The sequence below is a fragment of the Mesoplodon bidens genome (genome assembly GCF_964165515.1).
Source record: "Mesoplodon bidens genome assembly, chromosome: 8".
NCBI classification, from domain to species: Eukaryota; Metazoa; Chordata; class Mammalia; order Artiodactyla; family Ziphiidae; genus Mesoplodon; species Mesoplodon bidens.
This window is the reverse complement of record NC_138165.1, coordinates 17,523,264-17,543,332: the sequence shown is the minus strand read 5'-3', so window position 1 is coordinate 17,543,332 and position 20,069 is coordinate 17,523,264. Positions and strand designations below refer to the sequence as shown.

At 36.8% G+C, this 20,069-nt stretch overlaps 1 protein-coding gene across 6 annotated transcripts in view; it reads right to left on the bottom strand.

Moving 5' to 3' along the window:
• The window catches only part of PDE1A (phosphodiesterase 1A), a 349,377-nt gene that overhangs the window by 20,275 nt on the left and 309,033 nt on the right, over positions 1–20,069 (bottom strand). The window lies entirely within an intron of this gene.

Below are 20,069 nucleotides of genomic sequence, written 5' to 3'. Positions count from 1 at the left end.
GTTCCTTAAAAAACTACACATAGAACTACCGTATGACCCCACAATCCCAGTATTGGGCATATACCCTGAGAAACCATAATTCAAAAAGAGTCATGTACCAAAATGTTCATTGCAGCTCTATTTACAATAGCCAGAAGATGGAAACAACCTAAGTGTCCATCATCAAATGAATGGATAAGGAAGATGTGGCACATATATACAATGGAATATTACTCAGCCATATAAAGAAACAAAATTGAGTTATTTGTAGTGAGGTGGATGGACCTAGAGTCTGTCATACAGAGTGAAGTAAGTCAGAAAGAAAAAGACAAATACCGTATGCTAACACATATACATGGAATCTAAGAAAAAAAAATGTCATGAAGAACCTAGGTGTAAGACAGGAATAAAGACACAGACCTACTAGAGAATGGACTTGAGGATATGGGGAGGGGGAAGGGTAAGCTGTGACAAAGTGAGAGAGTGGCATGGACATATATACACTACCAAACGTAAAATAGATAGCTAGTGGGAAGCAGCCGCATAACACAGGGAGATCAACTCCGTGATTTGTGACCACCTAGAGGGGTGGGATAGGGAGGGTGGGAGGGAGGGAGATGCAAGAGGGAAGAGATATGGGAACATATGTATATGTATAACTGATTCACTTTGTTATAAAGCAGAAACTAACACACCATTGTAAAGCAATTTTACTCCAATAAAGATGCAAAAAAAAAAAAAACTATTGCCTTACTTTTGTGAACTTCTTTTATTTGATGAGATTTCTATTTCTTACTGATGATTCTGGGTTTTCTGTAACCAACAGACCTGCACAGAAGCTTAGTCCAGATGGAAGGGTGATATGGAAACACAGACCCCTTCTGAAAGAATCCCATGTCCAGAGTAATGAGATAATATTACTGTGTGGGTTCTTGTGCTGAACTTCTCTCTTAACCTTCACAAAAGTTTCCTGATACAAATCACAATTAGTCCAAGTCTTCCAAGATCATTCACTACAAGTTGTTTTGCTAAAAAACTAGCCTAGTTTGGGTTTTGAAGAATGATATAGAAATAAAGTTTGAGCATCAGATTCTTGAAGGTTTTCATCATTTTCCCTAGAGGGCTTATATACTAACCCTCACCTGAAGAGATTTCTTGGATCACTTTTCCTTTCCCCTTCATTTTTCATAATTTCTTCGGAGGAATTATATATATATCTAAGCAAGGTCAAAGACTTCAGCTATAAACATTTTTTTGCATGATTTCTGGGAATTTCCTAGATTCCTATAGTTAACAAGGGAAAATTATGTTAGGCAAAGTATGAACAACAGTCCAAGAAGGAGTAAACTCAGAAATGAAAAGTTTGGGCTGCATAGAAGGCCTAAATTTAGGCATACTTTAGGGGATAATAACTACGATGGTAAAATATTCTTTTGGGAAAGAAGTGAATTGCCACAAACCAAGTTTGCTGGATTAGCTAAAATTTCTTCTTTTTGAAAGCATTTAGGTCTGAAGAATACTCTTTTTTAGAATTGTTCTCTTTTCCTAAAGGGTTCTACGCCAAGAAAAAGTAAAGGCAAGTGTCTTAAGTGGTAGAGTCCTCAACAGAAAGTATTTGGATAAAGGTGGTTCATTTCAGCTCTGTAAATTGGGTAACTCTACCAGATATCCAGAATAAGCCAATTCCATTCCTTCATTCACTCATGCAGAAAACTGTATGGATCTGAGAGATATTTGGGAGATATACTCTATAGGCTATCTTGATGGATTAAGCTAAGAATGAAAGTTGACAGAAGAGTTACGATAAATTTACCGTACAGCAATTCACTCAGTTGACTGATGGAATTGATCCACTGCATATTTTCTCATGAGTTAAGCATAAACTCATATCAAAATTTTTATGAGCAGGTACTGTTTTTCCATAGTATATTTCTTTAAGGAAGCCTTCTATAAGATCTCCATATAGTTTGGAGACATATATGTGAGTGCAAGAGAATAATAAGAATTATAGTATAAAACACTAAATTCTAAAAACTTGGCAAGCATTTACTCATTTAATTCTCACAGCAGCTATTTTTGTGATCCTCACTTTAGAAATCAGCAAACTGAAACAGATTAAATAACTTGTTTGATTACATAGCAAATAAGTGATGGGAACAGGATCAAATAAGATAGTCCATTTCCAGGGTTCTATACTCTACTATGCAGCCTTCTTGGGTGTAATTTAATACCTGCTATGTTTTTTTGTCTTTCCTCAGTATAATTATCTGCCTTATATTTGAAATCACATCTGATTGGTAAATGATAGCCTTTTTTTTTCTCCTGAAGGCAGAGTCAGAGAGTAAGAATAAATAAACTTCTTTGTGAAAATACATTCTTCAATATTAGACACCAGCCAGTGTCAGCTAATTAATTATTGGGGTGTTCCTACTAGCCTAGTACCATAACCATTAGGTCAACTATTAGGGGATCACATTAAAGAAGGGGTAGAAGAGCAATTCTCAAAAAAATAAACTTTTCAGGAGGAAAATACCTTGGCTAACCTTAAACTGAATTATACATTGGACAAGTCATTCTCAAATCTCACAAAAAACAATATATTAAGGCATTTTTCCCCTGTTGTTCACACTTACTAAAATATAGACATTTTTTCAGAGATATCTGTCCCTTAAAACTTTTATAAATCATTTTTTAATGGCAGAAAATTATTAAAGCATTTGCTCAGCAAGACAAATGGTAGAATTAATATAAAAGATAAATTAAGTTTATGAAAGTCACATTACCTTTTTGGTGTTTTGGAAAGGGGATATCCAAAGTGAAAATGTATGGATAAACTTTATTGCAGAAATGACAAACTTAGGGATTAGCTGATCAAAGAAAATTTATTGACACTCACCATGTTAGTAAAGAGAAATGCTACAAAATGCCACTTAAACAGATATTTGAAAACATAAAGATGCTGATGTGGTCATAGCAGCTGAGCCAGGTCAACTAAGGAATTTGTAGCTGTTACTTATGTGGTTTGCGACACCAATTAAACAATCTGCAGAAATGGATCCCCTTTCTCTCACAGGGCCGCATAGATTTCCAGCAAGTAGACTGAAATCTCCAGGTCTTTTGGTCAAATTAGAGCTGTTACCAGGCATGAGGTTTTACTTAAAGATGTTTACTGATCAGGAAAACTTAACATTTCTGTGAACTGGTTTTTGCTTCTGAATAAAAAGGTACTTATTTCAACAATCTAGAGAATAGGCTATAAAAAGAAGTTGTGAAAAACTAAATTGTAATCAGCATTTATAATCAGCTATGTTTGTAGGAATTATTGTGGTAAAATTATCAAGATAAATATAATTGATACATTTTTCTTAATTTTAAATATATTTTATTTTGTTCCTGAAAACTTTTGTGAATTTTTTTATTCATCAGTGGTGATCCTGAGATGATTCCTTTTTTTTCTAATTCAACTTATTTTTTTCTGCATTTGAATTGCTGCCTAAAAAGCCTGGATTCCCAGGGAGCTCAATTCTAGTTGATTTCAACTAAAGTAGACACTCTCAGAATCTAATAGGATGTATTTTTTTAAGTGAGGTATAATTTACATATATATTAGTTTATATATTAGTTTTGGGTGTGTAACATAATAATTCAATATTGTATACACTGCAAAATGATCACCAAAATAAGATGGATGGAGAGGAGCAGTAGAATCTTCTGGAAATAACTTCTTATATCCTGACTACCTCCAACTATGAATAAAATATCAAAGTTGCCCCAAGATAAACCAGCTTCAGAGACCACCTTCACTTCCAAGTTGAGTAAGGACCACATCTTCCTTCCACTCATCTTCTTACCAGCCCAGATTTCTGCTTGTTGTAGTCCTCCTACCCTCGGGGAAAACATTTCTTCATCATCACTGAGCCAAACGATAATCACTAGGGAAAGCAAGCCTGAATCTTCACATTCTTTCCAAGCTTTATTGTCCATGCAAATATAGGTGAGGAATTCACACACACTGGAGAAATATCATTTAAAATGCCCCTAAATTCTGCAATTATTACAAGTTCATCAAGAAACAGTTCCAGCAAGCCTTCTGCTCTGGAATAATTTGGAAAATGTAAATAAACCAACCAGTCACAAATAACTTCTAGATGATGATCTAGAAACTATCCAGAAGGTTACTGGCTTTGAATTTACAGAAACTAGGCACAAATCCCAGCCTTTTCAAAGACTGATTGTGTGAATTTAGACCAATAATTTAGCCTCATTGAGCCTCAGTTTTATCAGACTACAATTCTTCCCTTGTAGATTTGCTATAATAAATGTTTGTATAAATGACCAATGGGCAAATCAATAAAGGATGTAAAATTTCACTCCCAAATTCATAATTTTTCAACATTTTAAAAGAATAATGTCTATAAGATATAACTTGAATATTTGAAAGCTCATAGGATCAGTTATGTTGGGATTAGACAGAAGGTTTGATGAAGCAATTATGCTAGTCTTGAGTAAGGTTTCAAAGAAATTTTTTCCTCTTTATGGGTTTGCTCTTGGCATATTGCTATTTTCAGTGTATTACATGAAACTGTGAAAAGAAATGAGAAAGATTCATTTGTAGCACATGTGCAAACCTTTGATTTGGGTGGCTTACTTACCTCCCTTAGACCTCAGTTTTCACAGTGGTAAATGGCAATAATACCTACATCATAAAGTTGTTTGGCTAATTAAATAGGATAATGACTGTGACAGAACCCAGCACATTGCCTGGCATATAAATATGTACTTAGTGGAATATGAATTTGCATTCTGTTTAGCATTAATACCAACATAATTACAAAAATCACTTATTATATATAATACACAATATTGCATTTTAAGATAGTTCAAATACAAATAATAACGTATAAGATTTAATTAGTGAACCTATCACAATCTATTAAAATGTTATGCTAATTATAATGTAAATTTGATCTTTTAAAATTTTAATGCTTTTCATCAATTTTAAATGTTTCCTTTACTTCTGGTGGGAAAGACATCCAGTTTTGTTTTTTAATTTTTGAAGCAATGATATAAGACCTATTTTTAGAAAACTTTTGTTTCCTTTTGAGAAAATCTATAAGGTTTTCTGTCGATAAATGATTTTAAATAAATCTGTTTGACTATAATATTATTATATATTCATTTCAAATAAATTATGTTAAAAATAAGAAAGCATCTAACTTAACAGTAACTCATATGATGATTTTCTTATTACAAAGGTAGGTTGTAGGTTCAGTGATGAAGTTTTTAAAAAATATCCTGATGGTAGTAGAAAATTAAAATTTTTATAAGAATTTTAATGAAGGTGAAAATAATAACCAAACCATGATCATGCCAGAGGCTCCAAAGCATGCTTGAAGAACTGTAGATATCATTTTAGGCCAATTGTTAGGCTTTTGTTTTGTTGAATGGATTAAATTTGAGGCCAGAACTAAATTGCTCTGTGCAACTGAGGGGATTTTAGAGGCAGAGAGAGGAAAGAGAGGAGGAGAGATCTTAAGTCAAGAGAAATGAAAGATTAGAGGCTTTGGAGAGAGAACAGAGGTGAGTGGTGACAAATGATGATTTAAATTTTGCTCTGAAGCATAATATTAAGAAAATAAATCTTCCAATGTACTTGGAACTGAGTTTATTATTGGGGGAAACTGACAAAGTCTTGAACCTAGCTTAGTGTGAGCAATGTGAAGGACTCAGTCAAATTCTGGGTACAAAGTCTGGTTACACTTGCTGGAGGAGAGTAGGACCTGAAAGGGAGAACTGTCTCAAAGAGCTGTTCCCTACCTCATGCCCCAACTCTTCAGTCTTCCTCTGCCCCCATCATCTCTGCTCAACAGTGCAGCATCCTGTCCACAACTCACTTCCCCATTACCAGCTTCTTCACTCCCCAAATATCCACTGTCACACTCCTTACCCCAGAGTTTTCAGAGGTGACAAAACTCCTGTGAGCTCTTATACTTATTTACTGCAGTTTATTGCAAAGTAGAATTAGAGCTAGGGACCAGGTTTTGGGTGCCTGAAAATGTAGCAAGTGCAGGCATTGAAGAAAGCGAGGAGCTTTGGGAGAATGTCCCCCACATTTAGTTTTCTCTTTTGCCATTTATCTGTAGATTTATTTTAGATCTTTTAGCTAACAAAGAAAAATATGGTACAATATAGTGGGTAATACCATTTCATTTATATGAACTCACCATTAAAATGAGACTTCCCTAGAATCAAGTCAACTCTCCCCTACTCAACACTGACAGAGCTCTTACCCAGCCATGAGCAGGAACAATTAAAGATCTAAAGCTGAACGTCCCATGAGTTCAGCTCTCAAAAAAATCTACAGGCATTTGTTTTGCACACAGTAGGACTCTGTAACTATTTTTGGAATGACCTCATTAGTAGTTCTCAATATTTTGTCAGACTCTGTAGTTTTAGCATGTGTAACACATTCTGATTGTAATATCTCATCATATGCAGTGGTTCCCATTGGGTGGAAGATGGTGTACATCTCCAAAGGGAAATGTCAGAATCTTAAGGCATGTGTAATTGGAATCATATTCTAAATCTCCCCAGTCCCACTCCTATACCAACACTGATTTTCGTACACCCCCTTTTTTTTTTTTTTTTTTTGGTACGCGGGCCTCTCACTGTTGGGGCCTCTCCCATGAGGAGCACAGGCTCCGGATGCACAGGCTCAGTGGCCATGGCTCACAGGCCCAGCCGCGCATGTGGGATCTTCCCAGACCAGGGCACGAATCCGCGTCCCCTGGATCGGCAGGTGGACTCTCAACCACTGCGCCACCAGGGAAGCCCTGGTACACCCCTTTTGAATACATTTTTCTCTTCCCATTCTGGGACTTGCAAGGCAGAACATAGGTATTCCAACTGCAGTACAAATAAGATGGCTAAGTTTATTATGTAAGTGATAGGCTTCTTGGAGAAAAGGCATTTTAATGGAGTTTTGGAAGATAGGTAGGATTTTAGTAAGCAAAGTGCAGGAGGGGGTGCAAGAAGTGCATTCCATGAGGAGGAAAGAACAAGGATAAGGGTAGAGAGAAAGGCCACTGACTTTTCCAGGAGAAGGCAAATGTTCCAGGGTAGAGACACGTGACCGAAGACAGATATTTCAAGGGACAGCATCATCAAGGTACGTACTGCTGTTTTCTGAGTACAGCTGGCCAGGGTGAAGCTGGCTCAAATCCTAATCTGTACTTGGCTTGTCTTGACCATGAGCTGCTCAAGTTTCCTGCTTTCCCTTTCATGTCCTCTGCATTCATTTAAACGCACAGAAGTGATCTATTTTTGACCTACTTCTGTGAACTGGAGATAAGCCATGCCGAACTTTTAAAAAATAAAGTAGTCCTGATGATGCTAATATGCTTACAGGGTTGAAAACTATTGAGTAATACCTTTACAATAAATGAGCGAGTGAATGAATGAATAACACACAAGCACATACTCATTGTGTGAACTGTCACTTAAGCTCTTCTAGGGTTAAGCAACTTTGGTGAATGCCACCTCTTAGAACTTTATAATTCTGATCTTCCAAATGTTCCATTTTATCAAATGCATATTTCTGCTCTACTGCACTAATAATATAATGTAGATTGCTAGCTGAAGAGATTAAATTAGAAATAGGAACAATACAATAAATATATAATAGAATATATAATTTAATTTACTAATAATTTAAAATATGATTTAAAAATTAGTAGCAAGATCTCATTTAAACTGTTAACTTACATTTTTGAACCATAATTAGAAAATGAGTGAGCTCTAGTTTTTATCTCTGAAAGGCTTTGCTTCTCTGTTTGATTACTTGTCTCTTCTGAAATATAAAAGTATGCAAATATTTTCTCAAAACTATGATTAAGATTCACAGTCCTGGGAGTTTAGGAGCTGTAACATAAAATGCATTATGTTTGGGGACTTCCCTGGTGGCACAGTGGTTAAGAGTCCGCCTGCCAATGCAGGGGACATGGGTTCGATCCCTGGTCCGGGAAGATCCCATATGCCACGGAGCAGCTGGGCCTGTGCGCCACAACTACTGAGCCTGTGATTTAGAGCCTGTGAGCCACAACTACTGAGCCCACGCACCAGGACTACTGAAGCCCACGTGCCTGGAGCCCATGCTCCACAATGGGAGAAGCCACGCAATGAGAAACCTGCGCACGGCAACGAAGAGTGGCCCCTGCTTGCTGCAACTAGAGAGAGTCTGCGTGCAGCAACAAAAGAGCCAACGTAGCCAAAAAATTAATATAAATAAATAACTGCATTATGTTTTCTTAAAAGATAACGGAAAGGAGTAACTGAAATGTTTTGTGAACAAATATTTATAAACATAACCTTTTAAAGTAATTCAATACAAAGTAACATGGCATGTTTTTGTTCTTTTCAAAAATCTATTTTTATTTTCTCTAAGCAACAGACGTAAGAGTGAGGTGAACTGTTAGGGACTAATAGGGATTGCTGCCAAATAAAGCAAAAAAAGTCTAGCAAAGCACTAGGAGATCAGAGTGCAGAGTGATACAGGTCTGTGGGAGTGAAAGTACTGCTGTGTAACTGGTTTGGGTGTGATGCTTGGGCTAAAAATTTATTCTTCCCGAGCAGTTTATCATCTATCAGCTCTAAAGATGATTACTGAGGAAGCCTCTCTAAGTGTCCTAAAGGTTTCGGGAATAGAGTCTGAAGCCCCTCAGCCTTGTTTCCTGATGACGCCCAAGGACACGGATCCAGGTTTCCCCCAGAGAAGCAAAGGAGGAAGAGAAGGGTGGCATTCAGATGGGATTACTCCTGATTGCTCCAGTGGTAACTCTCTCACACAGTGTTGAAACCAAAAGGAAGAATCAGCCCGATTTAAATAGTGGAACTTTCAAAACGGACAGGACAATCTGTGGGAGTCAGTGTGTGTGTGTGTGTGTGTGTGTGTGTGTGTGTGTGTAACAACAGTTTCTTACATTTGTCCCTAAAGTTCCCTAAGTTAGACATTGAGTGAAAATGAGAATAAATTGGCTGTTTGTTATAGCGCTATGTTATAGCACTCAACTTTTAAAAGAGGCCTTTAGGATCCTGTAAGTATTTTCTTGGAAAAAAATAGTTTAACGGAATTCAAGTTCCTAAACATGTCTTAAGATTGCCCTGGACCTTGGTAGAAAACAGAGAAGGTTGTCTCGGGTTTTTTTGTTTGTTTGTTTGTTTGTTTTTAAAACAGATTTCTCTATGATAAAAAATGTCAGTTTCCCTCTGAAACATTTTTAAAAATGTTAACCACGCTGAAAAACCTCAAAGAACTTAAAGTTATTTCAATTTGTATCACATGATTCAGTTAGTTTGAAATCATTCAAATTAAAAGAAAAATAAACTTCCAATCTTTTTTTTCTTGCAAAGTAGTGAAAAACACTTGATAAATGTTAAGTGAGTAATATTGTTTTAAATAAAGTCAATTTAACAATCACACTTTATTTTTAATTTCTCTTCTGAAACAACTGCAAAAGCTGTTTGTCTTGTTGAGCTGATGCTGTGAACTGTTAACTTATCTGGTTTTGTTCCCACTGGTCACCATGGTCCATGCCCATTTAGACAAGTAGACATAGATATTATTAGGGAAGTACCCAGAAACAATGCATACACTCTTAGTCTTCAGATTCATAAGCCACATCCATCAATGGGACAAAGTTTCTTGGAAAATACTTAGTCACGGTCTATACTTCCCCACTCATACCTCCAGAAGATATCTAGGTTTCTCATTTCCTGGATATGGACTGAGGTTTTTACCAAGAGTAGCAAGAAGGATAAGGGTAGCCTTCAGAATGGAGGTGGCAAAGGTTTGACTCATTGTTCCAGTGGCAATTTTTTCCATTCCTATGGAACCAGAGTAAGATGGGAAAGAGAAGAGAGTTGCAAGATACAAGAGAGCTAGAAACTTACAGCCTCTGAGACAGGACCATGGGTTTGGCCAGACCTGTCACATTTTGGGTTATTTCTAAGTAGGAAAGTATGAAAGATTTTATAGATAAATTCAGGGATCTAGGAGTAGAGGAGACCTTGTCTCCTCAGAATTCCCATATCTGGAATTCTGAAAGGTGGCAGCAAGGTAGGTGCTCTCAGGTACAAGAACTGGAGTAGTGGCTATATGGAAGGTCAGTGTAAAGAGCCTGGGAGAACTCTGCAGTCTTCAATCATATGTAAGGAAGAGCAGCCTGTTCTCAGGCCCTGAGAAGCATCAAGAAGAAAGAAGAATGAGAGAGAGTAAGCAGGCTGGGGAGAGCAAAGGTTTGACAGCCTATAATGGTAGAAACAAGGGGTCCCGTGTCAGAAGCAGGAGGAGCTGATAACAGCCAGAAGCAGATGGGAGGGTATAGGTCTGGGAAGATGAGAGGGAGAGTGTTCATAAGTCAAGCAAGGACTGGTACTTATCCCAAATCCATAACACCTCATTAGTCTCTGGGGACTTTGATGTTATCTAAAGAAGAAGGAAAAGGAGGTTAAAAAATCCTAATGTTTCCTCCTCGGTATCCTAAATTGCCCAGGCTGACTCTGATTCAATGAAAACATTTGACTGATAAGCTTATGCTTTCTACAAACATGTAACAAAGGGGACTTCAGCTGGAAACTATGTTTGGTCCCAGAAAAATAATGGAAATTACATTATCTGTGCACCTGATTTGTGGCCTAAGAAATAGCATAGTTATATACTATTTGAAAAACTTAAATACTTAATAGTTTTTAAAAATCTACTCAGTATTTGGATACATTTTCTTCTGTCTCATGTTTTCTGTCAGGATCCAAGAAAACATCTCTGCTGAAATAGACAACAGCTATTTGGGTCATCATGGATAATTCTCAAAAAACATGGCATTGAGTGGAAAGCTACACATAAATGAATATATATGACATGATTCCATTTTCACCAAGTTTTAAAACTAAGCTATATATTGTTTAAGGTTATACAAAGGTATAATTATCACAAAATTCAGGGTAGTGATTAGATCATGGAAGGAAGAGAAGGAAAGATATGTTTAGAGAAGGACGTATAGAACTACTAAGGCATGGAACAATATTCTATTTCTTGGCCTAGATGGTAGGTTTCCTCCCTCCCTCCCTTTCCCTCTTGTTCCTTCTTCCTTTCCTCTGTTCCTCCTTCCCTCTCTCCCTCTCTCCCCGCTCTGTCTCTCCTATGTTTTTTTTCAACATATAATTGTTTGAATTTCGAATTCATGACAGTCACTGTTCTAGGAGCTTGGAATACAACAGTGATCAAAACAAACATCCTGGGCTTCCCTGGTGGCGCAGTGGTTGAGAGTCCGCCTGCCGATGCAGGGGACACGGGTTCGTGCCCCGGTCTGGGAAGATCCCACATGCCGCAGAGCGGCTGGGCCCGTGAGCCATGGCTGCTGAGCCTGCGCGTCCGGAGCCTGTGCTCTGCAAGGGGAGAGGCCACAACAGTGAGAGGCCCGCCTACCGCAAAAAAAAAAAAAAAAAAAAAACATCCTTGTTCTCATGAACCTTATTTTTAATGGGGTAAGAGAGACAATAAAAATTAAGGCTAATAAGGCAATAATTTATAGACTAGAGAGTGTTGTGTTATGGGGAAATAGTTGGTGGGGGTTATCGGGGGCAAGGGAGGAACATGGGTGGAATTTGAAATTTTTTTCCAGGGGAGGAGTCATTCATTGACAAGGTGACAGCTGAAGCTGGACTTGAAAGCAGAGAGGGAGGCAGCTATGTTGTATTTGGGGGAGGGGCGTTTCTAACAATGATGCCGGTACAAAGCTCTTAAAGCAGGAAGGTACTGATATGTTGTAAGACAGGAAAAAAAAGAACAGTGTGGAGGCCAGTGTGTCTGGAGTAAGGCAAGCGGGTGAGGAGAAGAGAAATGCAAATTGACTCAGCAAGATAAGGGAGGTGAGGGTGGATCACAGAAAGCTTTATGGGCAGCAGTATGTTGCACCAAGACCCAATTGTTACATTTCAGAAATTTTACAAACTATTTGTTAAAACTACTTCTTAAAAGTAAAATTATATAAACTTACAATTAAATAAACTGTATTCAAAGCAAAGGTGATAAATACTCAGAACTCATCATTGCCTAATTATTTTGATATATTTTATGATTATCTGTGTTGCGAGGTTATTTCTACCATATCTGTATAATACAAATATATAACATGCACCTTTTCCCAACTCCATGTTTAGAGAAATTATATGGATAGCTTGAAACTAGCCATGGTGGGAATATTCACAACATGGATATCATCGAACTTTCCGAATCGGGGCTCAAATTATTGTTTTATTGTTGTCTAAAATGGTGGAGATAATGATAAAAATAGAGATTGAATTTAAGACTGTGTCATGTCTATAGCTGCTACATTATAAATAGCACAAAAATTGAGGGAATTTTCTTCCAGCATTCAAATGCCATTATCCAATTAAATGACCAAGAAATCATTTGCATCTTTGATGAACAAATTGATATATGCCTTCTATCTTCTATCAACAAGTTGATATGTTTTCTAAGTTCTGACATATATTTCTGTACTTTCATCTTACTCCTTGATAGAAATGAAAATATCAGTCTGAATGACACCCATTTGTCTGTTGCAACCATAAGTTGACAACGGACACAAGAGTTTGTCAAAAATCAGTGAAAGCATTCTGTGATAATCAATTAGCTGTATAGAATTTATAATAGACTATTGTATATTTTATTATTACTTATAAATTATGTGTTACACATTCTTTATATTAATAAACCTGTATAGTAATAATAAACCTGTATATATACATACATATATATATACATATATATGTGTGTGTATATATACATACTTCTTTTGAACTAGTTGTTAAACTTTGCCAGCATACTACTGCTTGTAGGCCACTATAATGATTGTCTATTATAAGAATGAACACTTTGTTATTTACTTATAAATAGTTCATATATGTTTTATGTATTCCTTTTCAGTATGCTATATTTCACAATTAAAAAAAAACTAAAAAACTAAATAACTTTAAAAATCCTATGTAAAAACTAAGGAAATTGAATCAGCAGATAAAATTATCCCACAAATAAAACACTAGGCTTAATGGTTTTTAAAGATAGTTCTACCAATTTCACATAAGCTCAAGAATTTTAAAACTCCAACTCATTTTATGAGGCTAGTATAACCTCAATACTAAAACTAGACAAGGTCAGTATGAGAAAGAAAAATAACAGCTAATCTCACCCACAAATATAAATTTTATAATGCCAGCCAAAGTAATGCAAACACTTTTACAAAGTTAATACCTAACAATTAAGTTGGGTTTATCCAAGAAATACAAGATAGTTCAACATTAGAAAATCTATTAATATAATTCACTGTATGAACCAATTAAAAAGAAAAATCATGTGAATTATTTTTAAAAGCTACAGAAAAGACATTTGTTAAAACTAGACATTTTATTTTAAATTTATTTTCTTAACACTGATGGGAAATTAACTTCATAAAGAGCAGATCAGAGAAAGTAAGAAATATCACACTTATGCTGAAACATTAAACATCTTCCCTTTAAATTCAGAGACAAGCTGAATGCCATTATCACTTCCATTTCAGATCATTCTGGATAAACTTGCCAGTGCAGCTGACTCAAGAAAAACAATTATAAAAGATATACATTTGGGAAAGGAAAAAACTGTCATTATTTGCAGAAGATAAGTATTCAAAGGCAAATTGTATTTCTATACACCTGCAAGAAATACTCATTCACAGAATCAATAAAAAATATTAAATACTGATGGAAAATCCAACAAAATTATTCAGGAATTTAAAATATAGTTTTGTTAATTATAAATATTAAGTGATTACATAATATATTATATGCTTAGTATGGTGCCTAACATCTAATATCACTAACAAATGTTTTCCATCATCATTACTATTGTTATTATTATCAAAGAAAAATGAGCTTTCTGAGAAACATGAAAGAAGACATAGGAATGATAAGATATATATGAATAGGATGACTCAATACCATAAAGACGACAATTCTCCCCAAACTGATATCAAAGAAATTCTAATCAAAATCCTATTTTTTTCCTTCTTTTTTGGTGGAACAGATGAGCTACTAAGCCAAAAGCAGGTCTCAAAATGCTCAAATGAATAATATTATATTGAACATATTCTATGACTCTCGAGCAATTATGTAGGAAGTAAGTCACAAAAAGAAACTAGAAAACACTGCTATATTTGAGATTTTTAATACATATTCTAAAATGTCAAGCTTGACTTAAGCTAGCTCTAGGTTTCCTTCGGGTTCTAAACAGCTGTGATTTGTGCACAGTGCAACCAACTCCAGTAGCGTCTCAGTTCCCACGTTGCTTCCTTTTCTCACTTCTTAATCATCTTTGAGCCCAGTATTTTGGAGTTTGAATCAAAATCAAATAAATCAGAAAATTACTCAGTACAGTAAAAAACATAGTGCATTCCATTCCAGACTGACCACCCAGATTTCATTCTGGGACATAACTACTTTTCTCAAGTATCCATTCTCTTTGAGAAGATGGAAAAGAAAACAGATCTGGGATTGATTTTGTTTCAATCTAGGTGGATTTGGTGGACCTGGGTCAATTTGGAATTCTTGTGTCTAAAGAGGAACCAGTCTCTCAGGTGACTTACAAAAGCAAATCTTTTGCTTCAAGGGAGAACAGATATTTGTGTTTGCCATTCAGGTTCTAAACAAAACCTAATCTACTCCAGCTCAGCTTCAGACCCAGGTGTTGCTCATGACGCAGGATGCAGGCCACCAGTGAAAATGAGTTACTTTTATATGGCACTTTAAAATGTATGCATTTCTTTCATGTATAGGACTTCCTTTGTTGTTAATTGGGGGCATCTCTCACCCACTGGCCATCAGTATCGGCAAATGTACTCTTTTATTTTTTCTCATTTCCTGGTGCCTTGTTCTCAAAGCTGCATCACAGACATTCAAAACTCTGGAGCATAAATGTGGATTGGTCAGAATTTATGGTAATGTCTGCTCCTTCATTAGGACAAATAGGATTTTCCCAATAATAACATGTACTGAGGGTAAGAAAAGTTATGTGATTGGCCTGAGACTCCATAGGTAGAAATAGAAAAGTGGCTTTCCTCACCATTTCCCTCCACCTGCCTCACTAGAGGACAGTCACACACCCTCTTAAAATCTCCTGTTTGCTCTTGAGTAGTACGGAAAAACATAGAGACTGGGCAGAGACTTAAGATGCTGAGGGGCTTCCCTGTTGGCGCAGTGGTTGCGAGTCCGCCTGCCGATGCAGGGGACACAGGTTCACGCCCCGATCCAGGAAAATTCCACATGCTGCAGAGCAGCTGGGCCCGTGAGCCATGGCCGCTGAGCCTGCGCATCCGGAGCCTGTGCTCCGCAACGGGAGAGGCCGCAGCAGTGAGAGGCCCGTGTACCACCCCCCAACCAAAAAAAAAAAAAAAAATCATACATAAGGTTTTCCTATCTCTCTTGGACCCAAACCAATGGTGTGACATCATGTTACCCATCTAACACATTGCTTACATTATTCCCACTTGCCCAATTTCCCTGTTTCACTTGCCTCCTGTTATTTCTTGCATGTCAGCCAAGTTCCACATCCCAGATATTGTGCTAGTCATTTCCTCTTTCTGAAAACTTACTCCCCCACCTCTTATGCCAGACCTCCCCGTAAGTCTTTCTAATCTCCTCCATGTATTTATTTACATTATCACTTTCTCAGTAAAGCCTTTCCTAGCCACCTTATTTAAAACTTCAATCCTGCTCCTAATTCCCATTCTTTCACGAAGGTAGGTATTATTGTCTCTTTAGTTTTTTACTGTATCCCAGAGCACAGTAAATAATAATTACAATAATAAAAGCCAACTCATGTAGTGGCTACTATTTTAGGTACTTGTAAGCAGATTACGTAAATCAACTCATTTAATTCTCCCAAAAACCGATGTGGAGAGAGAGGACTTCCTGTTAGAGTGATGTAAAGAGGCCGAGGGTTTCCTCTCCACAGAAAACAAGTATACAGTTGGAAAACATTAACAAAAACAACTATTCCATCACACCGGAAATCAATCAAGGCAACACAACACTCTGAGAAGCATTTATTCTTGAAAAATTTCTGGAGATTCAGGTAAGAACAAGAGGAACCTGTGACATTCTTGCCTGGAGCTACTCCCAACCTCCTCCGCCAACCCCAGCTTGAGAGTGGAAAACAGCTTTGCTGCCAGAGGAGGTAGACTGTTTGGGTTGGGACAAGAGGGAAACAAAACCCTGTTTTCTCCAACATAAAGTGGTGGATTTAATTTAGAATAAATGAGGAAAACCCACACCTTTGCAAGCCTGAGATTGTGGTCCAAGTTTGGGGTAACTGGTAGACCAGCCGTGTTTAACAGAAAAATCCTAGCAATCAAAGAGCCCTGGAAGGGCTGAGATAGCTCTCCACTGATTATCTGAGGAACATCTCTGACTGGCTGAGGAAGAACCTTGAGTGGGTCTTCCTGCACTAGTTTGATTTTTCCAAACAATGTTAAAAAGCAGTCTCATATTCTTGAATTTCAAGAAGATGTTTTAAATGTTAATAATTAAATATAAAGTCTGTATTTCTAAAACTTTTAAAAAATATCATTACAAAGTTTTCTAAGGTTTTTGTGTTATTTGGTGGAAAGGTAAAATTATTGGTTAACCTCTTTGTTATTTACTATTGATTATACAGTTAAAATCTTCTAATTAATTATGAGAATGATAGGAACAGAGTGCAAATGTTTCAAACCATAAAGGAAATAAATTGGGATAGAACAAAAACTTAAGCAGTAAAAATGAAGGCAAGAAAAGTGGGAAAAAAAATAGTAGATTAGGACTATCTCTCTGAATTAAAAAAATGGACGGATATTGAATTTTCTTGAATGTTCTTTCTGCATCTTTTGAGATGCATTTTTCACCTTTTATCATTAATATGGTGAATTGCAGTAATAGAATTTTAAAATGTAAAACCAAATTTGCACTTCTGGCATAAACCCGATGTGGTAATAAATTCAGTCTGCAAACCTATGACTTCAGTAGAGGTAAACAGGTGCCCTCAGGAGAGATTCTGGCTCCAAAGTTTCCTTATTTCTCTGAATTTCTGTTTTATCTTTATTTGGACAGGTCCTGAGGGTGTCAATTTCTTTTCAACAATATTTCATCCAGCATTGTTAGTTGTTTTTACCATATTTCTTTAAGTTTATCTAGATCACCATTGCATTGGAAATAGAAACCAAGTGTACAATTTTATAAATAATGAAAATTGGACATTATTTGCTTTATTCAAACTGTGTACTCTACACAAGTACCCCTTGGAAGTTATATTATCAAAATACTTTATAATTTTAACTTGGTTAAAGCCAGACTTCCTGTGCTCAAATCTTGGTTCTACATTTTCTAACTGCAGAACTGAGTTATTATTACTCAATTCCAGAAATGTAAGTTGAGAACTTTATGCAAATCTAAAATTTACCTCTGTGTGCAACACAACATGCAATAGAGCACAGTGCCAGAAAGTTTATTAGAAAGGGAGCAATTGTAGTCCTAATCCAATTTTGACACAGTGTTTTCTTTTATGACAAATAGGTTCCAGGTGATGGGTTGATATTTGGGGTCCACTGTTGTTCATTTTAGTTAAAACTTTCTTAGAAGAGAGTGTATCTTGGTCAATTGGATTCTTTGGATTCGTTGAAGATAAATATTTCAAGTCAATTTTTTCAAACTTTCTTGAAAGATATGGGACAGTAAAATAGGAGGGAGTGGGAAAAACCTTGGGGTAAAGAATCAGTTTTGACTCTAGTGCTTAGAAGCTGTGTGATCCTCAGTTTCCAAACGTATAAAATGGGGATAATACTTTCTACTTCACAAGGTTGTAGGAGAAAATAGGACAATACATCTAAAATGCCTGGTACATAGGAGGGGTTTCAGAAATCTTGTTTCCCTCCTCTCTTCCCTTCTTTGCTGAAAATCTAATATATTCATTCGTTTTCCTTTCTGAATGAATATATTCAAAGTGAAGTTTAAGTATTCATTCATTCCTTCATTCAAAACCACATTCAGTAAATAATTTTACAGCACCTGTAGTATGCCAGGGACATGCCAGCTCTGAGAAATAATGACAATACAGTAGATATTGTTGCTGTTTTCAAATAGCTTATGGTCTAGTGATTTATATCTTATAGTGCTTCAGGGTCAATATCATGAGTATAATTTGTTCATATAGAGGGGAAATTCTAGTCACTTGAAGTCTCCAGTTAGATGGGTTTGACAATGTTTTCTTATGGTCATCTGGGTCTTGTATTGTGTGATGTTTTTTACTGAGTGACAATAATGTATCATTACAAAGACCCTTCGTAAGGGCCAGGAATAGCTATATAATTGCAGGGTGCAGTGCCAAATAAAAATAAGGCCCCTGGCTCCAAATTTTTTAAGAATTTCAAGATGATGATACTAGAGTATTTAATTATGCATAGGGCCATTCTGAGTGGGGGGTGGGGGAGGAGCTCTGTGATCACACAGGTTATACATCCAGGAAGTGGTCCTTGTAATGGCTGTATAGAGCCACAAATGTTTGGGAAACTCTGTTTCCTTTCAACTAAGATCAGACTTAAGTGTCTGGGAGAACATGAGTTACAGACTCAGATGAAGGCATTAGATTGGTATTTTTAAAAGTTTTCTAACAGCAGAGGTGGAGAAACAATGCAGCCCCTTCCAGGATTAACTAACTATTTAATTAAACAAATGTTTACTGAGTGCCTGTGATATGCCCAGCACTGTACCAGGAGCTGAGGACACCCTGGGAAACACAGCAGACCACGACCCGACTTTTGAGGATTGTACGTTCCCATGTGGAAGACAGAGGATAAGGAAAGGAATAAATCAACATCATTGATTATGGACTAGTGATACCACTTTGAAATGACTAAACTGAGTTTGAATAGGGGAAACCAGGACAGAGGACATTATTTTTAGTGGTCAAGGAGGGTCTCTTTGGTGGGCGGCCTAGCATGGGATTTTAGGGCACTGCATTTGCAGAGAAAGAATGAATTTCAGCTCCTTCACTTACTAGTTGTGGGATTTGAGGCCAGTCACATAACTGTCCTCTGCCTCAGTTTCCTTATCTGTAAAATGGGAATAATAACAGTAAGATCCATGTGAGAATTTAAAAAGTTATTAAGTACTGTGCTTTTCAAATTAAAAATAAAATACAGATTGCAGAGGGAGGAACACTCCAGCCAAGGAATCAATCAGCCAGCCAAGAAGGAATCAGCCTTGCAAAAAGCTCCAGGAGGAGAATTCCTGGATGAAGAAACAATCGTTGCAAAGGCCCTGGGGTATTATAAGAACCTGCCAGAATGCCACTGTGCAGGGAGTATAAAGCATGAGAGAGACAGGTCTATGGGATGCAGCGTGAAAGGAGACGGGCCAGATGTGGAATTTGAAAGCTAATTTCCTGCATGAAGGATAATGACTGATACTAACTCACATGCCTTGGAAACCAAATAGACCAATTAATCTGAATAAAAAACATGTCAGAAATAAATAGAGCTAGCCTCCCATTTGTTTTCTTTGGTAGCCGATTACAAACGATTCTCCCAACTCATGCGTGAACCTGTCAGCCAAAGAAGTAACTTAGCAAAGCTGAAAAAAACATATACTCAAATCTCTAACACTAAGTGTTGCATTCCTAATGCAACACAAAACTACTTGGAAAACCTAAAACACAGGATCAAAAGCACCTTTAGAAATGAACAGGACGTTACTGTGCCACATAAAGTCTTGTCACTCTTTTATTGTCGAACCTTCACATCCACTTCACTGCCACCCATGTCAATACTTCTGTAGCCCACATGGCACAAACAGAGCAGAATATCTTTTTATTAAACAGACAAACCAATTTTCTTATGAGTAGTCAAAGGGTAGCCAAATTCTAAACACCTCCAAGGGTTTGCATATTTTATAAAAGAAGAAATCTAGGGGGAAAAAATCCAACATCTCAGAGGAGGAGTTAGGACAGAGAGAGATGGCAGTAAGCC